This window comes from Oryctolagus cuniculus, chromosome 6 (genome assembly GCF_051225735.1).
Source record: "Oryctolagus cuniculus isolate XC-2025 breed Fujian yellow rabbit chromosome 6, ASM5122573v1, whole genome shotgun sequence".
In the NCBI taxonomy this organism is placed as follows: domain Eukaryota; kingdom Metazoa; phylum Chordata; class Mammalia; order Lagomorpha; family Leporidae; genus Oryctolagus; species Oryctolagus cuniculus.
This window is the reverse complement of record NC_142872.1, coordinates 94,983,665-95,004,420: the sequence shown is the minus strand read 5'-3', so window position 1 is coordinate 95,004,420 and position 20,756 is coordinate 94,983,665. Positions and strand designations below refer to the sequence as shown.

Below are 20,756 nucleotides of genomic sequence, written 5' to 3'. Positions count from 1 at the left end.
CACTTCATTGAGCACTCATAATTACTGAGACTTAAATCATTGAGACTTAAACCATTCAATTAAACATTTATCCCAAACTCATTTAAACATTGGTGGTCACAGTTGTCAAACAACTCGCTAGTTTTCATAAGTTATATTTTTATGCTTTATGACCACAGACATTGAGAAATAAATTCTGAGATATCATGGAATGATAAATTCTCAGACACCATATGTGTTTAAAAGATAACTAAATAAATCTTAATCAAGCTTACATTTGTTTCTAAAAAATAATTTTTAACTTTTCCAGGACCTTCATATGTATCATCTCATTGTATTGTTTTTTTGCTACAACTTGAACAAAGACCCCCTCAGACCCACATAACACATAGGGAAATTAAAAGTCAGCAGAAGTTAAGCAAAACGCTGAAAATCAAGGAGCTAGACATGGTGTTCCTGGGACTGGATTCTAGCATGACACTCTTCCACCTGGCCAGAATGAAAAATTTGTAACTAAAAAAGTAATTTATTTTAGTTTTTTTAAATTGGGATGTAAGCTGCAGAGCACTTGGGGAAGGGTGAGGAGGGGAGCATGCCATGTCGCAATAAAACTTAAGCTAGAATAAAATGCTGATATTACTAAAACTTAGAAATCACAGGTCAAATCACAGAGGCTGTAATATTTCTTCCTAAAGCATGGTTTTTGCTAGCAACAAAAATTAATATGGTATAGCTTAAATGCTTTTAAACGCTTCCAAACTTATGGGATTTTTATTGGGATAATGTAGTAAAAGAGATAAGATAGTTCTATTTACTTAAGCTAAGGAACAAACTATTTGGAAAAATGAAATCCATACGAATCCCCAAAGCTGAGAGGAATTTAACTCAATGTGTAAAAGCAGACTGGAAAGTTACTTTGAATTAATAGAGTTGAACGATGTCCTTCGTTTGAACAACTAGTCTAGGAGTGCTGCGGGTTCCTTCAATGGGATGCTTCCATGTTTCAGAACCCATCCTTTGCACGCTAATAATCCCACCACTCTGCCTTAATTGCTCGGAGTAAGAGCATAAGAGCACAAGGTGGAAAACTGCTTGGAGGCACAGATGTGCTTTCTGGGCAGCCTCGCTGGCCTCTGAACATTCCACGGCTAACACTGAGATGCAAGAGCGATGCCTGGGAGTTCACTGGAAAGGGTGGTTTGTTTAGAGCTGGAGGGCAGTGGTTTTCCCAATTTGGACACTTGCAGTCTTCTGCTAAGACCTGGTAACGATTGGCCGGCGCCGCGGCTCACTAGGCTAATCCTCCGCCTAGCGGCGCCAGCACACCGGGTTCTAGTCCCGGTTGGGGCGCCGGAGTCTGTCCCGGTTGCCCCTCTTCCAGGCCAGCTCTCTGCTGTGGCCAGGGAGTGCAGTGGAGGATGGCCCAAGTCCTTGGGCCCTGCACCCCATGGGAGACCAGGAAAAGTACCTGGCTCCTGCCATCGGATCAGCGCAGTGCGCCGGCCGCAGCGCGCCTGCCGCAGCGGCCATTGGAGGGTGAACCAACGGCAAAGGAAGACCTTTCTCTCTGTCTCTCTCTCTCACTGTCCACTCTGCCTGTAAAAAAAATTAAAGAAAAAAAAAAAAAAGACCTGGTAATGATTAAGGGTTTTCTTGATGATCGGATGTAAATAAAGCAGGCTTCCTCGCAGCCTTGCTTCGTCCCACAATGCCAGGTGTTTTCGATAGCTACATCATTGAAATGGAAAACCCACATAACACCATTTGTTTCGCAGACCAGAGTTTGGTTTCAGCTGCCATTCATGAATCACTGACATGGGTGGCAAAAACGAATAAAATAAGAGACTCTAGGAGGAAAACACAGACAAATGAACACTTGGCAGTGGGGATTACAAACGGGGTACAGAGCCAATTGGACAATGGAAAGGGAAAGAACAAGATGTCAAAATATCTGATTTTTGGGGTCAGAAGAGCTGGCCCAGGCAAGAAGCTTGATCAGATTGTCCTCAGTCTCCTCCTTTCTAAGCAGGACCAGTGAAACGCCGACATTCCCCTCTTCTCCCCACTGGGGGCGCTAAGGAAACAAAATCCCTTTCACAGCACAAAGCTTGCACTTTCAGTCAAATTTTCTTAATGTTAGAAAATTGGTATTTTATATATCAAGTCATTCTAACAACATAATATTTTGGCAATCACCTGGACACGGATCAAAAATACCCAAGTGCAATTTCCCTTGACAAACAGAGAAGGGAGGCCGAGTGGGATGTGTGAAGGAAGGAAAGGGCAGAATACATGGAAACTGTGCTGTGAAAAAAAAAAAAAAGGTATTTCCTGAAATGTGGTTTCACTTACCATGAATTCATAACATAATCACAGTTGAGATAAAAATGTCTTCATGTGAATCAAAAAATATATCAAAAATTATTTAAAAAAGAAAATCTATAATAAACTGAAAGGGAATAAAAGAGGCTGCTGTGATTGCTGTTTAGCATATGACATAGGGTGATAACAGCTTCAGAGAGGAAGGCTCTTGTCCCTCCCTGGTTACTCTACAGTTAAAGAAACATTCTGAACAACATAGAACATCCTGGAGACAGACATAGTACTCGATCCTTCTTGTCCTCTATCTGTTGTCACTTTTCACTGTATCTTGCTTCTCTTGTATCAGCCAGTAAGTGTTTTCTATTCATCTCTTTCTAATCTTTAGACAAAATGTAGACTGACACTTGTACATAGATTATATTTTTTTCTCAAACACTGTATGTCTGAGATTTCTTCAAAGAAAGGTCTATGATAACCCTTCTTTAAAGAAAGGTCTATAACTCTGCTTCCACCAGCATGATCTTTCTTCCAATGTTTTCCCCCCAATTGTAGCTAAATAATAATCCTAAAACAGACAGCATGCTCTTAAGAAGTACTTTAATTATCTGGGGCCCATAAAACAATGGGAACTCAACATGAATGATTAGAGCATTTCTAAGCTCAAGGGACTCATAAAACCACCCAACAGGTATTGTGCATGTAGGTAGGAAGCATTTATCGGGTACCACATAGCATGCCAGGTGTTGGGACAAAGAGTTGAACAAGAACTAATCCCTATTGAGAAAATAGATATACAACTGATTAGAATGCAGAACAGAAGTTACTTGACGCGAGTAAGACCAAAGTGCCATCAGTGAGAAAAAAGAGGAAAAAGCAGTTAGTCTTCTGTTCATTTAACAAGTGTAATCAAGAACTGCCATGTGGGGGAAACTACTGTAGACACTGTGTACATGTGATGAAAGAAGGCAAAGTGGAAGTAGCAACCCTCAAAGAAGTTATTTTTAGGCTTAGTCTTAACTATGTGGTCAGTTAACCAGATGAAGGAGCAGAATAAAGTGGGGAGAACTAATTCCAGGAAGAGGGAAAATTTTGAGCAAAGGCCCAGACATGAGAGAGCACAGATACTTCAAAAAGTTCATGAAAATGGAACTAAAGATATTTTTATGCAAAATATTTTGAAATCCATGATAATTTTCCATAATATACATTTTCTGTGAATGCTTTGAGGAGCCCATATATTGAAATGAAGAGCATAAATTATACAATGTGCTAAAATGTAATGTACTAAAATTTTTACAACATAACTATTAACTTAATGGCTACATGTTGTGTTTTCAAATAGCATTAGTACACAGGATTCTTAAGTTTATGATAGATGACAAAGAGATTGAAATTCAGCTTTCCAAGCTTGGCAAACTTTAACATCAACTACTATTGATATTCAAGAAAACAAACAGTGAACTACTTCCAATTAGTTGAAAATTGAGTGTAGTATTTTATTAACTCAGAATTTTTAGAAAGTTTAGAAGTCTTTGAAATCACTTATATATTCAGTAAATCAATATTTATGTTTGCTTTCAGACCCACATATATGAACAGATGCTATTTGAATTGCTTCCAATGTCTTTTCATATTAAGTTTCAACATCTTTCTTGAAATTTTCCCATAATTTATGAACAATTATAATATCAGTGTCAATCATCTTTTTCAGAAAGCACTGTCTTTACAATAGAGAAGACCCTGGTATTGCTAAGACTAAAATGAATTTTAACACAAAATATTATGATATCACTCAACCATTGCATTCAGACACATACTTTGTGTCTAAAGCAAGAATCAGGAATCAGCAACTTTACATTTGAGCAGAAAATATTCATAAACTATGCATATGACCAGGTTTTAAATTAAAATAAAACAGTGTACATTTTGTCTTAAAGTTTCTCTTGTTAACTATTTTCACAAATAATTCCTTCAGCTGGTGAAGCCTGTGCCTTAGAGATTTATCTTAAAAGAATAGACAAGATGGGGCTGGCGCTGTGGCACAGCGGGTTAAAGCCCATGCCTGAAGCGCCGGCATCCCATATGGGTGCCGGTTCTAGTCCCAGTTGCTCCTCTTCTGATCCAGCTCTTTACTGTGCCCTGGGATGGCAGTGGAAGATGGTCTTGGGTCCCTGCACCCACACGGGAGACCCAGAAGAAACTCTTGTCTCCTGGCTTTGGATCTGTGCAACTCCAGCCATTGCGGCCATCTGGGGAGTGAACCAGTGGATGGAAGACCTCTCTCTCTGTCTCTACCTCTCTCTCTAACTCTGTCTTTCAAATAAATAAAATATATCTTTTAGAAAAAGAATAAACACGAGCAGGAGCAGTTACAGGACTAACGGCAATTACCGAAAATGTTAAATTTTAAATGAATTCAGACATAGTAGTGTTCCTTTCTATTTTGTGAAAAATATTTATTTGGGAAAATGTATTTTTAATCCTCTTTTTGCTTGAATTTTATGTAAAAAAGTGGAAGGACAAAGATAATAAGAGAAAACTGCATAATTGGAAGAGTGGTGGGTTTTATCAGTGCCTATTGAACAAAAGAAGAAACAGGAAAAGAGGATGGGACTACAACAATGGATGACTAGGGTTAGTTTTGATTGCAGCAACTTAGGAATAGACTAAAGCATATATTATTGACCAATTGACTATAATGAACCAGTTAACATTAAACTAATAATTGTATCAGTCATACATCTACCCTTCTATGTGTTGACTTATTTATTTTTGACTGCATATACTTAGAGCCTGTACAGTCATAAATTCCCTACATAGTGGAAAAAAGAGCTAAGTCGCTTTTAAAATCTTTGAGTAGATATTGTTTATGAAACTGAAGCAAACCCACCAAAGAAACTGCTGCTTACTTAAAATTTATTAGTAGCTACTGAATAGAACTTTCACCTTGAAATATGACAAGAATGTATTAGTATGCAAGTTTATTTTTTTGAAATGTAATAAGTACATGATTCTTTCCACAATAATGAAAAATATAAATACCCAGAATTGGCCTTTTAAGAACATAAAGTGATACAGAATTGAAGAAAGAACTAGAAGACTTAAAATTCAAAAATGAGGACTAAAATAGAAGAAATGCAAGAAGAAATAAATGCAACCAATAAGGCCTGATGAGAGCCAGAAGGTGATTCGTGGGAAAATTTAAAAGTCAGAAAGAAATTAAGAAAGATTGAAGAAACAGTACTTTGGGGAAAGTGACACATATTGAAGATGGGCAGAGAAGATCATACATATGAAGAATAGGAGATGCTGACAAAAGAAACAAAAGCAAAGGGGAAGAATGTTTTTAAAAAGTTACAATTCAAGAAAACTTTACTGTATTCCACAAAAGACAAATTGTAAGAAATGTGTGGGATGAGGGGGAATTTATAACTTAAAAAAAGAATTAAGAAGATCTATAAGTTTTAAAAGTTGGCGATGTTAACCACAGTAACAGATGCATATTTAGAAGCTAACACGTTTTTAAATGCAAGGAGTCGATTATTGGAATAGTACTTATTTGTGATGGAAGCCAGAGGTTGTGACTGGAATGAGGCACACCAAGGATGCTCATTATTGACCTATGTTCTGTTCTCATTATAGTAAGTAATTAAGGCATAAATCTACTATGGGCAATGTTCTATGTGTGTTTAATGTTTTTTAAAGACTTTATTTACTTGTTTGAGAGCTATAGTTACAGAAAGAGAGAGAGAGAGAGACAGAGAGAAATGTCTTCGATCTGCTGGTTCACTCCCTAAATGGTCTCAATGGCCAGAACTGCACTGATCCCTGAAACCAGGAGTTAGGAGACTCCTCTGGGTGTCCCATGCGGATGCAGGGGCCCAAAAACTTGGGCCATCTTCTACTGCTTTCTCAGGCCATAGCAGAGAGCTGTATTGGAAAAGGAACAGCTGGGACTCAAACCAGCATCCATATGGGATGCCGGCACCTCTGGTGGAAGCTTGATATACTACACCAGAGCCTGCCCCAGGTGTGTTTGATTTTATGATGGAATGATATTTAAAAATAAACAGGCAGCCATTTAAATTTTTACTGTATTTGAAGGACAGAAGACAGAGAAAGGATGACAGACAGAGAGAAATCGTCCATCTACTGATTCACTACTCAAGGGCCCACAACATCTGGAGCTGGCCAGGCTGAAGCCAGGAGCCCCGAACTCCATATGGGTATCCCACATCCCACACAGGTGGAAGAGACCCAAGCACTTCAGCTATCAATTATTGTCTCCCATAGTGTTCATTAGCAGGAAACTGAAATCAGAAGCAGAGGAACCAGGTCTTGAACCAGGTACTCTGATATAGGATATGGGACCTCCAAGAAATGATTTAACCACTGTGTCAAGATCTTGTCCCTCCACATCCCCAAGTGAAATTTTTTAAATTTTGAATGAAATATTACACTTTGTTTATTGTTGATTGTATCTGCATGGTCACATAACTAATCTCTCTTTATCCAAATCAGTTGGTCCATGTAAAGCTGTAATTATTGGTTATATATCCAGAGAAGTAAAGGGCACTCTTGGTGATCTGATTTGACCTTAAACTAATCTAACACTGACCTCATAAAAATCATTGGACAATTTTTAATTTTACCGTTTTAAATAATTAAGCTTTTACACTCTCTTCCATCAGACGCTTTAGAAAATCAATAGATGTCACTTTGGAATTTTTAATGTACCTGTATACATTCTCCAAGGTTAGTGAAATGTGAATGTGAGTACCATAATTCAAACAAAATACATGAAGTGTTCTCTTAAAATTGAATTAACCCATGTCTTTGCAAAATGACTGTACATCTAGGGTGACCAGTTTCCTGAACAGTGGTTCATCAGGGAGTGTGATGCTCATGAAATCCCAAGGGTTTGGTCTCCTGTTTTATCCTTTAATTTTAAAAAGTGATTGATTTTTCAGATAAGTTATATTAGTGGCCATTTCTCTATGTTTAGAAAGCATATCTCTCTAACAGATACAAGGATACAAAAATTCCTGTTTGTTTCTTTCAACATATGTCTCTATTTTTTTTCATTCAGCAAAAAAAGACCAGTTTCATATTTCAGACATCATCACAATATTTAATACACATTAAAGTGCCATTGAATAGTGTAAACTTTCTAAGAGAAATTATTTTTCACTGACTTGCAAATGTAAACAAATGTGGGCCACATGATACAGAAAGAAGTACATTTGAAGCTGAAAGTATATTTTTAATCTTTAACACATTGATTTGAAGGAGAATAATTTTTTTATTTTTTAATTGATTCCATAATAGTTCAGAGAGAATGCTATTTTCAGAATTAAGGTCTTAAATCAAATAAACAAAATGCATGAATGATCATTATCTATCTTGTCACAAACTTGGCAGCTGAGGCCATAACAGTGTCACTAGGAGAATTGTGGTTTACTCCCTGGGGAGGGGGGAGGGAATGTGCATAATCAATTGTCCAGGAAACAGAGCTGACCTCCACATAAATAAGAGAAGTATGTCTGAGTGGAAATATACAGAGGGTCTTTAAAGTACTCAGATTATGACAATCACTAAGTTTGACATTCTATCTCCAGCCTCTAGATCACTTTGAGAGACAATCCCTATCAGTGCACCATAACTCATCACTGTGTTATATATTTCTTCTGTCTAATGTGAGCTTGATATGTGCTGGTCATTAGACTAAGAGGGGTCTGACTGTGTGCTCTCAGAAGGTGACGAAGATTGTAATGACCTAGACGGTCCTTGAAGTCAAATAAGTATGCATCCAAACCCTAGTTCTGTCACCCATGCTCAGATGCAGTGGGCAAATTATATAACTTCTCTAGTTCTTAATTTCTTCCTCTGTAAATGGTGATAACATCATTTGCTATAGGAGTCATTTTAAGGATTAAATGAAATGATGTCTATAGAGCAGAAAAGACAAGAACAAACCCCTGGCTCTCATCATGTTAGTGCTACTACTTAGGAAATTTGTAATGAGTGAAATACAGAAAAGACCAACATTATGCCACTAAGGATACAAAAATTGAACATATGCTCAATTATTTAACAACACTGTTAGAAAGGTGACCTGATTATGGGAAAACCAGGTGCTATTTCTTAATTTATCTCCTCTTATTTTTGTGTCACTTTCATTAGAAGAGACTTGCAGTTTCAATGACAGGTAATTATTGAATGGCTTTAAATGCAAATAAGTTTCCAGGAGCAAATTCAAGGGTACATGAAAGGTTGACTGATATTGAATACAGGAGAAGTTTAAAAAACCTAGAGCATCAGAACTGGAAAGAAGCAAATGACAAAAGTCAAGAGAAATTAATTGTTGAGACAAGGGAGTATGATAGAATCCTTAACAAGATGTTGCTCCTTAATATATCTCCATCTTTATCTACAATCTCAAGAACTTCTCCAATAGTCACACTGAATAACCTCCACGTCCTCGATAGTTAGTGTCTCTTCTCATTGTCTGTCTGTCTCCTTTCCTCCTATCTCTATCTTTCTTTTTCCTCTCAAGCCATTTCTAAGTTCAATCCATGTCCTCTTCCTGATATTGCAAGAATTTACCCTTGCCAGGTCTCAGCCCTGATGTCACTTGTTCCAGGAAGATTCCCCAACCTACAGGTTTGTGTTATTTTGCCCCATCATGCACTCTCAAGACGTCTCCTGAATCGCCAAATGCTCTCATGACTTCCTACTACTAGAAAATTTGCCCACTGACTGCATTGAGCTAAAGTAGTCTCTGCTACACCACCACTTCCATAGACTCAATCTTATCATCTACAAAGTCTAGAGCAAGAGGTCAAATAGATATCCACATGACCAATAAACCATTACACAAAATATATTCCTGACTTTTCATCAGACTTAGAGAGTCCAGCTTTAAGTTTAGAAATTTTGGAGTTCTTTGAGTTCTGCACCATAACTTAAAAGAGAGAGCAGAAAGGGATTGCTTACCCTGACTGCACTTTCCCCACACCACACACTGTAACACAAAAGGCTTCAAGCCTAGAGTTGAGCTGTCAGGAAAAATAGGTCAGGGAAAGAAGCCCATGGAGGTCCAGAATTCATGGGATCCTCTGTGCTGTGGATTCCAGGATCCTGGTTCCCAGCACATGATCAGGCTCCAAGTGGATGTCTCCTTAACCTCATAGATTCCTCATCCCATGAGGAGGAACACAGCCTGGGGTTTGTCTAAGAGTACCACTGAAGTTCTTTGATGGTGGAAACATTTCTCCTACTTTGATAACATTTAGTGCAAGGCTTGGTACCTAATAGTCACTCCAAAATTATCATTGAATAAATCAAGATTATTATAAGAGGCACACATTGATGCACAAAGGACAGTAGATGATGTACTTAAAAGGCATAAAGACAAAAACTTTATGTGACAGTTTTGAATATTTCAAAAGGACTGAATCAGGAAGATTCAAGTATCAAGAGATACTACGGAAAGTCATATTTTAGATCTATTTAGGATCAACAGAAAGAGTCTGAAGACAAATACAGGAAGACATTTTAAAAATTGACTTTGTTTTGAGTTGGATAGTATATGCAAACACATTAATCAAACTTAAAGGTGAAATATAAAAATACAAATAAGGGAGTAGGATCCAGTTGAAATTACCTATCAACAATAAATCTTCAGACCCACCAACTGTTTGAGAAGAGATCAATGACAAAATTTCTATCTGGGATAGGCAAGGTGATTTGCAATGCCATTATCAGGTAAGCTGTATAAAACACAGAAAGGAAACAAAGCAGGCAATGACATGGAAGGGAATACCTATAGAAGGTATCTTGGCAATCATATTCTACTAACTAAAGGGTATTCCACTATATACATATACTCCTTCAGCTTAATCTTAAATTCTTGCTTACAAATTCATTCATTCTTAGTACAAGACAATTGTAGCATGAACTGAAGAAATAGCTCCCTCTCACTCCAGGAAGAATTTATCCAGTAAAAATTGCTTCATTGGTGTATAGAACAGACTTCATAGACCAATCAGTATAGTAAACATGTTAGAGGCAAAACCACAAAGTGATACCAGACCCAACAACCTAATGAACCACAATTCAAATGCTCCATTAAATCTAAGGCAGGAAACAGAGTGTGGGCCTCCTAATGATGTTCCCATCTTCTTTGATGCAGTGCAGTTTTTCTTTCGTGGTCTAAAATCCTTGCTCCTTTGAGGACTAGAGCCCCCAAGATGCACTATAGGAAGAAATTTTTTCTCTGTTAAGTCTTATTCCAAAAAGTGAATTTAATATGCCACAAAGAACAAAGCTTACTTTGGGACATTGAAAAGAGCCAAACCACATCATAGAGGGTAAAGAGATATCTTCCATTCTCATGTAGGTATACCCATCTTTAGAACCAAGTTCAAAGCAAACATTTTTGAGGTCTTACTGAACATGACTGAACACTGAGGTTTATTACAATGTTTTTGCATGTGTTTGCATTTTGTAAGAACAGCTAGTATCAGAAACAGAGTAGCTAAAAAGATTTCCTACCATGTCTGGGAATCTAAAAGCCAGAGATTTCAAGAGAAAAAATAATTGTTATAACATGTAGGGCCTAATTTTATTCAGCTTCACTGTTAATTGAGAAAAACACATGAAATCTTGAATACTCCTTGACAATGAGCTTCAGAGCCCAACTATTTAGCACTGTCTGAAATCCATACCAACACTGCAGATTAGAAGCTAAATGTAACTCTTCTGTGGTCACTGCCAATTAGTTAAATATATCAATTTAATAAAGCCAAGCATTGAAAGGCAGACTCAGTATTTTTAAAGATCAAAAGTCTCCTGGGAAACAGTTCTCTTTCTTCTTGGAAGATGCCCTTTGAAGCTCAGAGACAACACAAATCAAGCTAATCAAGGCACCTGCCACACAGTTTGGCCTTAAAATATTGAGCGAATCTTTAATCACTAATTTGGCCAACCCTCAAACTTAGGGCTGGCTACCATACACAATGATGAAGGGTAAGCCCCAGCCAAAGATGCAGGGGGAGCAATGCTGTTCAATTTGGTAGGGTAGAAAGACTTTCGACAGTGACAATAAGAAAAAAGAAATGAAATAATTAAGTTTTAAATTCATAAAAAGCTAAAACTAAGTCAATATAATTAATTGTGAAGCATTCTGTTATGTTTTCAGTTTAAAAATCACATAAATATAGAATTATAGAAATGTAGCCAGACAGCAGTTCATGCTAAAGAAAAAAAAAAGTAGGAGGGTGGAGGCGGTTGTTAAATAAAAACTCTCTTCCAGGGAATGAACAGTTGAATTGTACTTCGTTGATCATGCTAGAACATAGTGCTTAGGCTTGGTGTATTGAAAGAGGAAGTGACTAAAACAAAAAGAAATCTAAAAAACAGGTCACATAGCAATGAATGAAGAAGTAGTTCATTTTCATCAGAAGGACAAAAAAAAAAAAGAAAGTGATTGTGATACAGCTGAAGAATTAAAAGATGGAGAGGAAATTAGAGTTCTTATTCAGAAAACCAATTCAGTCATATAGATTCATATAGATTATAGTTTCAGGGAAAACATTTTCTCTCAAAATGAGAGATGTTGTTCTAGAGCATTAATAAAATCTGGGTGGTTTCAGGAAGGATCTGCTGTCTGAAATCTTGAGGGTAAGATCAGGCAGTAGGCTAGAGAAAGTGTTCTCTACTGAGTCGGAAATCACCTTGTATTCTAACATTGAAGTCTTCCTGTTAAATTTTTTTCTCTTAGAGCAGGCCTCCTGGTGCAGCAGGTTAAGCTCTTGCTTGGAAGGTTCACACCTCTTTGAAATGTCTGGAATCAAGTACTGTCTCCGCTTCTGATCCCGCTTCCTGTTGATGTGCCTGGGTGGCAGCAGATGGTAGCTCAAGTACTTGGGTCCCTGCCACCCATGTGGGAGACTGAGATGGAGTTCCTGGTTCCTGGCTTTGGCCTGGCCCAGCTGCAGCTGTTCTTAGCATTTGGGGAGTGAAACCATGGATGGAAGATTTCTCTCTCTCTCTCTCTCTCTCTCTCTCTCTCTCTCTCTCTCTCATTCTGTGTGTGTGTGTGTGTGTGTGTGTGTCTTTCTCGATCACTCAGCATTTTCAAATAAATACATCTTTTTAAAAATGTCTTCTTTTGGGGAACATATTTCTTCTTAAAATTCCAAAGTTCAGCCACTAACCTGAATAAGATTGGTACTGAAGAAATAACATTAGACTAAATTTTCTTGTCATAAGCATAACTATACTGGATTTTATTTGGGATAAGGAAGTGGAAAAGTCCTCAGAGAGTTAGCCTTGTCTTTGACTGTGATATCTGAACCCATTACAAATATATAAAGTCATTAAAGGAAAAAAACCTACTATGAGTCGCCATATTTTTTGTTAGGTTTTTAAATGAAGTTTATCAATAATATTGCAAAAATAATAGGCCCTAATAAGTGGGTTCATTTCTGCCAGTAAGAAAAAGTAAAAACAAGTATTAAAATCATTGTGTCTCCTCTGAGCTTTCAAGATGCAAACGTGTCACTCAACTCTCCAGGGAAGTCAAGACTCCAAACAGTAGAGGTAATATTGACTTCAGAGAAGAAATAAGTCTTGTGTCCTTTGTTCTGTCCTCCATCAGGTATGTGGTCTCTGAGGCAAGTGACTTAAGGTCCCCAAGCCTTTCTCTTTCTTCAGTTATAAAGATAATTGCTATGAACACTTGTAGTGGAAAGAGTTAGGGGTACTATCTGTAAACTGTGGTGCTAGGTAATAGACTAATAGTTCCCAATTTGATTACGACCTGTCACTCCAACGTCATGGTCTGCTACACTTTCCTGTCACCTAATTTCCCAGCTGTGCTAAAGTGAATGTGGGCCCCCATCAAGCTGACCTCTGACTGTTATATTGGCCATACACAGCGACTCAGCCATCAACCCAGAGACCACCTGCTCCTGGAAGCTGTCTCGGATCACTCTCTGGCCATTCAGGCTACCTTGGGGGCCTCTCCCTTCCCGTGTGCATGCTGTGCATCTGTCACAGCATTTCCATGCTCTCACAAACGTCTGTTCATTCAATGCCCTTGCCATCATACTGTGGTCTCTTCAACAGCAAGGAGTGTACTGTGCATTTGCGGACTCCCAGAACCTCAGAGTGCTTTACAATAAATGTTCCTTAGACATTCGTTGAATGAATGAATACACTACTCATAGAAGGTCAGTACAGTATGTTCTTCCAATGCTACACTAAATCATCTTTTAAGATTAGGTGTATCTATCAATCCGCTCAAAATCTTACTGAATATTAAACAGAGGTTAAACATGCATTTACTAGACAATCTGAATGGCATCCAGAAAAATCAATCACTATTTGTCCACTGATAAACAAAGATGCCACTTATCCATTTCCACTTCTATATGTATATTAGATGGACTCATACATACAAGCAGTATGCTTCCCTGTGTTCTGTAATTCTTATAAGAATTCACTGGGGTCAGATGTTTGGTGCAGTGGTAAAGTCATACATTGGACCCTATATCTCATATGCAAGTGCCTGGTTTGAGACCCAGCTGTTCTGTTTCTAATACAGCGTCCTGCATTAGCACACCTTGGAATGGAGCAGATGATGTCTCAAGTACTTGAGTCCCTGCCACCCGTATGAGAGACCCAGTTAGAGCTCTGGGCTCTTGACTTTGGCCTGACCTAGCCCTGGCTGCTGCAGGCATTTGTAGAAAGAAACAACAGATCGAAGATTCTCTCTCTCCCTCTTTTCTCTCTCTCTTTCTCTCCCCCTTCTCTCTCTCTTTCTCTGCTATCCTCCTCCACCTAATCTGTCTCTATGTCTTTCAAAGAAAATGAAAATAAGTAAATAAAAATTTGTAAAAGAAAGAGCTCCCTGTTTTGGGAGTCTCATTTTTAACAGATATGATCCTAAATCACACAATGGTAAAACTGAAATGATGGCAGGTGGATCAGGTATGTGAGAAGGAACAAAAAAATTCAAAATTGTATTTTTCTAATTTTTGCTCCTTCAACAGAAATGAAGGCTAGTTCCTGCATTAAAAGATGGTAAAATGCCATCATGTAAAGTTAGTAGACATTCATTTTAAATCTGGTAGAAAACTCAATATTTTTTCTTCCCTTAAATAAAATAGATTGGGGCTGGTGCTGTGGCGCAGCGGATTAACGCCCTGGCCTGAAGCGCCAGCATCCCATAAGGGCTGGTTTGAAACCCAGCTGCTCAACTTCCGATCCAGCTCTCTGCTATGGCCTGGTAAAGCACTGCACCCACGTGGGAGACCCGGAAGTAGCTTCTGGCTCCTAGCTTCGGATCAGCGCAGCTCCGACTGTTGCGGCCATTTGGGGAGTGAACCATCGGATGGAAGACCTCTCTCTCTCTGTCTCTCCTCTCTCTGTGTAACTCTGACTTTCAAATAAATAAATAAGTCTTAAAAAAATAAAACAGATGTATTATAGCCAATAAAAAAGTGATTTGTTTATATAATCATATATATTTATATTTATATAACATATTTATTTATATGTATATAACATGTAATATTAAATATATAAAATATAATATATATTTATTTATCTAACCAATAGTGGTTAGAATGGTTTAATAATATAGATTGGGTATATGCATGTCTATGCATGTGTTCTGTCTACATATAATTTTTAGGAGTGCTTCCTGGGAAAGCTTTGGCATTCTTTTTGGAAATGCAAATCGGTAAAAGTAAAATGACTAGTAATTATTTTTATCAAAACTGTAAGGGAAGACAGCCAAGTAACAACTGTGCCAATGTTGCTGTGAGCAGTCCCAGGAAAAATAAATACAGTATAAGCCTGATTGCCTTTACTGCTGAATTTTACTACTTTTATCTATTTAAGGAACATTGGCTGATTTGGTCATGAAGTCCACCTACAAGATATAATACACTACTTAAATAGACAAGCCGATAAAAACAATAAAATAAAATAAAGCCCCAGATAATCATTTGCGTGCTCTGCATGGTCCCTGCCTGATGTGAAAAGGTCTGAGAGGCCCTCGAGTTCCCACACAGACAGCAAGCCGCCACCACCGCTCACAACTCTTCCTGCCAGAGTTTGGAAGAAAGTGAGCAGACCTGAAAGGCTTAATTCACGATAGATAGTCCTTAATAGCGGTGCTATACTCCCTGATTTCTTAGAACTAATGTAAATACATTCATATATCACTTGTTTCTGGAGAGGATATTCTGCCCTGATGTTCCCAGCCAAGTCAACTGCTGACTAATGAGTATGGCTTGCATTCAACTTCATAAAAGAATCATCCTGTGTTACTACCCTGACTCCAGTTTAGCTTGGGAATTGGCTGTTGTAATAGAAAAACCAGTGACCCACAGGAAAAAAATAAACAAGTCCACATGAGACGGGGAGGCAGGAGAAGCAATTCACTTTGGTTGTTTGTATAAAAGAGAAAGATTTTTTTTTTAATGGATACAGGCAGCCTTGGCTTTTTCTGTGGCCACCTTGGTGAGGGTCTTTGGCTGGTCAAACTGTGCATGCATTTCTTCATCTTCACAAATGAACTGGAAGCCCCTTAAGGACAGAAGCTAAGCTGCAGCACAAGTGTGTCCTCCCTGCCATTGGAGTGTTGGGCACCCAGCAAGCTGTTAATGTTTCCCACCTGATTATGTGGTCTGTGGGACTATTTCAACCTAAAATCTAGAAAAATCTGAAACAACCATGGATATGTAAAATATCTACCACTTTTAGAACTGTGCTTACAAATTATCAGTTCATCCTTCCTACGTGAAGTTGGTGTTAATGTTTTATGAGTACAAAATGATTCAAATATGAATTCAAAAAGACTATCACTTGCCCAATATCTTAGACTTAAAGATACTAAAGCCAGGTTTACCCATGAGACTTTACAACTTCAGAGTTCAAGATCTATCTGTACATATTGTGTTCACTTCCCAGAACCAGAACAGAGTCAAGATATTACCTGGCCTTAATGAATTTTGGACAAATTATATATATATATATATATTTATATATATATACACACACATATATATGTATATGTATATATGTATATATATTCAGCACAATATTCCATGTATGTAGCATTTGTTTTACTAACCTTTCATATTTGCTATAGTGAGATGCTTAGTATATAGCTCTGATTCCTTGGCCTGCAGAGAACTTCTATAGGATAACAAAGAAGGACACAGAGTCTGCTCATCTCTCCTGTTGAAAGCATAGGGGTTAATTTTCATTTAAAACCCAGCTCGCAGGATCTCGATGGTAATGAAATAATGAGAATATAAATAATAAGGACGAATGAAAAAGTTTTGTCCTTTCTCTGCTACACAACAAATGGAGTCAACTTTATTTTCACTGTAACAATCACATCTCACTATGAAATGCAAGTGTGCAGATAAGATGTCTTTTTTATGTTGTAGAGGAGGGATTGTTTCAATTCATGAATAGTATGCTTGGTACGCATCTGATCCCTCTATGTGTAAATCATCTATTAAGTCTTCTGTCAACTGCATTTAAGTAAATAAGAGCTCCCTTTCATCTTTAGGAAGAAACATCCATATGTGAAGCCTCCAGATTTTCACAGAGAAATGAGCTAGTCCTGTTTAAAATCATATCAGTCAACAGCATCTATGTTATTCAAGATCATCAGCAGGATATCTGCTGAGATATTTTTGAAATATTTTGGTGTGCAGATTCACTACCATACCAGTCCTGTTTTGTTGTCTTTTAAACAATTTCTCTTCAGAGAGAGAGAAAGACAGACAGACAGAGACTGATAGAGGGTACCCATCTCCCATAATGCCTGCAATAGCCAGAGCTGGAACAAGTCGAAGCCAGGAGCCAGAACTCCAGGTGGGTGTCCCACATGGAGGGCACAAACCCAACCATCTGAGCCATCACCACTGCCTCCCAGGATCTGCAATGCCTGGAACCTGGAATCAGGAGCTAAAGCTGGAAATCAAAGCCAGACACTCCAATGTAGGATGTGCACATCAGAAACACTAAGCTATATTCCTACTCTACCAGTCCTGTTTTGATGAACATTCTTTAACATTCTCCAAATTAATACATCAGTTAAGTACAAAAAACAAAGCAAATACAAAATGCTTAAGTGAAATGCTATCTAAGATTTCTTATCCCCCCATTCTCTTCTTTAGGTATTTATAAGTTCTTTTCATCCTTACAGACTCACTCAACTTAGACTCAGAAATCTCCTCCCACCCATATCTGTCATCTCAGAATTATGCCCAGCAGAGGCTCATAGCAATTATTGGCTGAATTAGACTGAATTAGTGCCAATTTTAATTTTAAAGATCACCAGTGTATTTTCTACTTCCTTAAATTAATAATAGGTCAGAAGCTCAGGAGAGTTATACTTTTGAAAATAGAATAAATTATTTTCTAGTGGAATTAATTTTGTGCAAGCTGTCTATAGCATCAGAGTACTTACATCTATTTCAGGCTGCAAATGTAAGAAAGATAAAGTACTCCAGCTTCATTTCTTCACTCAAACACACGCTCTATTTCAGTGTACTGTATTCTGTATAGGGGGCATCAGATGGTATAATGGGAAAAATAGGGCTGCTGGCAGATGTCAGATGTGTTTTCTGTCTCTGTTGATTGTCTGAAAATAATTCTTAGTTTTTAAGTCCCAAACACATTTGTAAATGGAATGATTTCCTAGAATACAAAGAACATATTTCCCCTCAATTATTAAAGTGGGTTGGGCAATTGTGGGTGGTTGGACATATGTGCAAGAGGTAGCATTCTAATAGAGTTAAGAATGAAGACTGACAGGGCAGGTGTTTGGTGCAGTCTTTAAGATGTTGATAGTATTGCCAACATCCCATATCAGAGTGCCTGGTTCAAGTCTCAACTCTGCTTCCAATTCCAGCTTCTTTCTCATGCATATCTTGGGAGGCACCAGATGATGGCTTAAGCACTTGACTCTGACAATGGAAAAATTTGATGGAGTTCCTGGTGCCTGGCTCCTGGCTTTGACATGGGATAGCACCAACTGTTGTAGCATTTGAGGAGTAAATGTAAATCAATGGATGAAATATGTCTCTGTGTATCTCTCTCTATCTCTGGTTCTCTCTCTCTGTGACTCCTTCTTTCTCTGTCTCTGCTTTTCAAATACATAAAAAGCAAGTACAAAAAAAAAGAAAAGAACACAGGCTAAGGAGTCCTGTGGACTTTTGTCCAAAGCTGACTCTGCTATTCCCTATGTTTGCCATCTTGAAAGCTTCCTTGGAGCATTTTCTACATTTAAAATTTTGAATAACAGTATCTATTGCCTAGGATTGGTATGAGGAATTTACAAGGTAATATCTGCGAAGAACATAACACATTCATGAATAATAATAAATTTTCAATATGTAAAAAAACAAGTCTTTGATAATGTTGGCATATTATTCTGTTACTGTTAGTAGGACTGCTTCTTTCTGTTAAGTTCACAGGGAGTTACGGTAGACTCAGAACTGTCATTGTCAGGATGACTCTCAGCAGACACTCATTGAATCTAGAATACAAGTTTCCCTTGACAGTGAAATTCTGATAGCTCTGCCAAAGTGGAGCTTGGATTTCATTTCGAATGCAGTGACCCTGAATGATCCTGTTGTCTTTTGAAAATATTCTTATCCAGGCAAGTATGAAATATTTACTGCAAGTTGGAAGGAAGAAATTTGAAACGCTATGAATATTTACATTGACACAGAACACATTATTTTACCAGAGTGCGCAATCAAAAGAAGAATCCCAGTTGTGCTATAAAATCTTCTGCTGTATAAGATCCAGGAATTTCCTACAAAATATTCCTAAATTTTTTTAGGTCAGAAAGTATCTTAATAAACTATTTAAATTAAGGATTAACTGACCATTAAAAATGTCTCAATGTGTGGATTCTATGACTTGTTGAATTATAGCAGCAAACTACAAAAAGTTTGTAGAAAATAGAACCAAAAGATACATTTATTTTGGAGAAAAATGTTGAAATCTACGTATTTGTAAGATATATGTAGATATATGTAATGTAGTTTCTCTAAGAAATCTATTCTGTCTTGGCTTTTCATTTTATGTACACTTTTCCAAGTGTACTTCTTCCAAGATTGGTAGATTATGATGTCCTTGACACTTTAAAAGTTTCACAAAGTAAAATTGCAAAGGTAGAACATTTGCATTTCTGTCTTTTTAAAAATCCCTGCAATCTCCATGCAAAGAGTGCAGCTCCAGTTAATTCAGCCATGAATTCTCTGTGGCCTGGACGGCCTTCAGGATTCTTTGCCAGGACCCAGATTGATTCAAGTCCCAGGGTAATTTGGGTGGGTTGAGTTTACTTAAAGTCTTCTTTGGCCTCCAGGTTCCAACCTTCACCTGCTGTTTAACATTCCTTTCCAGATTCTTAAAAGCCCTGTTTACATCAGAAAGGAATTTTATGCCTTAATACAAAGTAATCATGAAAGAACATACTTGTCAACTTCACTCCCGGTAGCAGGTTTTGGCTTCTTTTCTCTACTTTGAACTAAGGTAGCAATTTAACATAGCTTTAGAAAAAAAATGCAAAAGTAACACTTTCAGGATACACTTTTTCATTTCTAAGGTCAACAGTCTGTTTTATTAGTTTACAGTATGATTTATTAGTTTGGGTTTTCACATACCTTAATGTGATCCTTATAGCTCTGTATTTTCTAATCAGTTTGCTTAACTAAAGTGCTCCAGACATTTTTTAAGTGATTTTCTTTTCAGTTAATGCATGCACAAAATTGCCCAAAAGAACATGGTAACTAAATGCTAGACATCAATCACAGCAATGGGAACCTGCACAGAATGTGGCCGGCTCATTCTCAGCGCTTCCTGCTCCTGACTAGAGCATGACTTGACCTCTCCAGCAGCCACAGAAAGGGTTTGGCACTGCTCACCATGACTCTATTTCTGGCCAGGAACAGAACACACACCAAGAAATGTCACATTGAGGCCATGTATGACACATCAAAGTTATTAGTCAATTTCAACAATATGGAGCATGCTATTCATACATCAGACTCCTTTTTTTTATGAAGTTAGAAACCACACTCCTTAAAATAAAAGATTTTGAAAACCTTATCTCTAACAGAGGATCTATCCAAGTCATATGTAAACTACATCATGGAATTTCTAAGGGAGAATCACATGCACCATATACCTGAGGTGCCTAGTTTGCTTTCTTCCTCATGCTTTTATTTTGCACGGCTAGAAACAGATACTATGCTAACTGAAACACCACATGAACATGAACAACTTCCATGACATAAAGATCAGTTTCCATCTTCTCTTGATTAGCTACCTCTTCCAGCCTATGGAAAAAGTCTCCTATCTCTAAGCTGATTGTACATGTACAATTTACAGAATTTATTGAACAATTCTTA

General features: G+C 37.7%; 1 protein-coding gene across 9 annotated transcripts in view; it reads right to left on the bottom strand.

Moving 5' to 3' along the window:
• C6H8orf34 (chromosome 6 C8orf34 homolog) overlaps positions 1 to 20,756 on the bottom strand; it is a 498,572-nt gene that overhangs the window by 78,528 nt on the left and 399,288 nt on the right. The window lies entirely within an intron of this gene.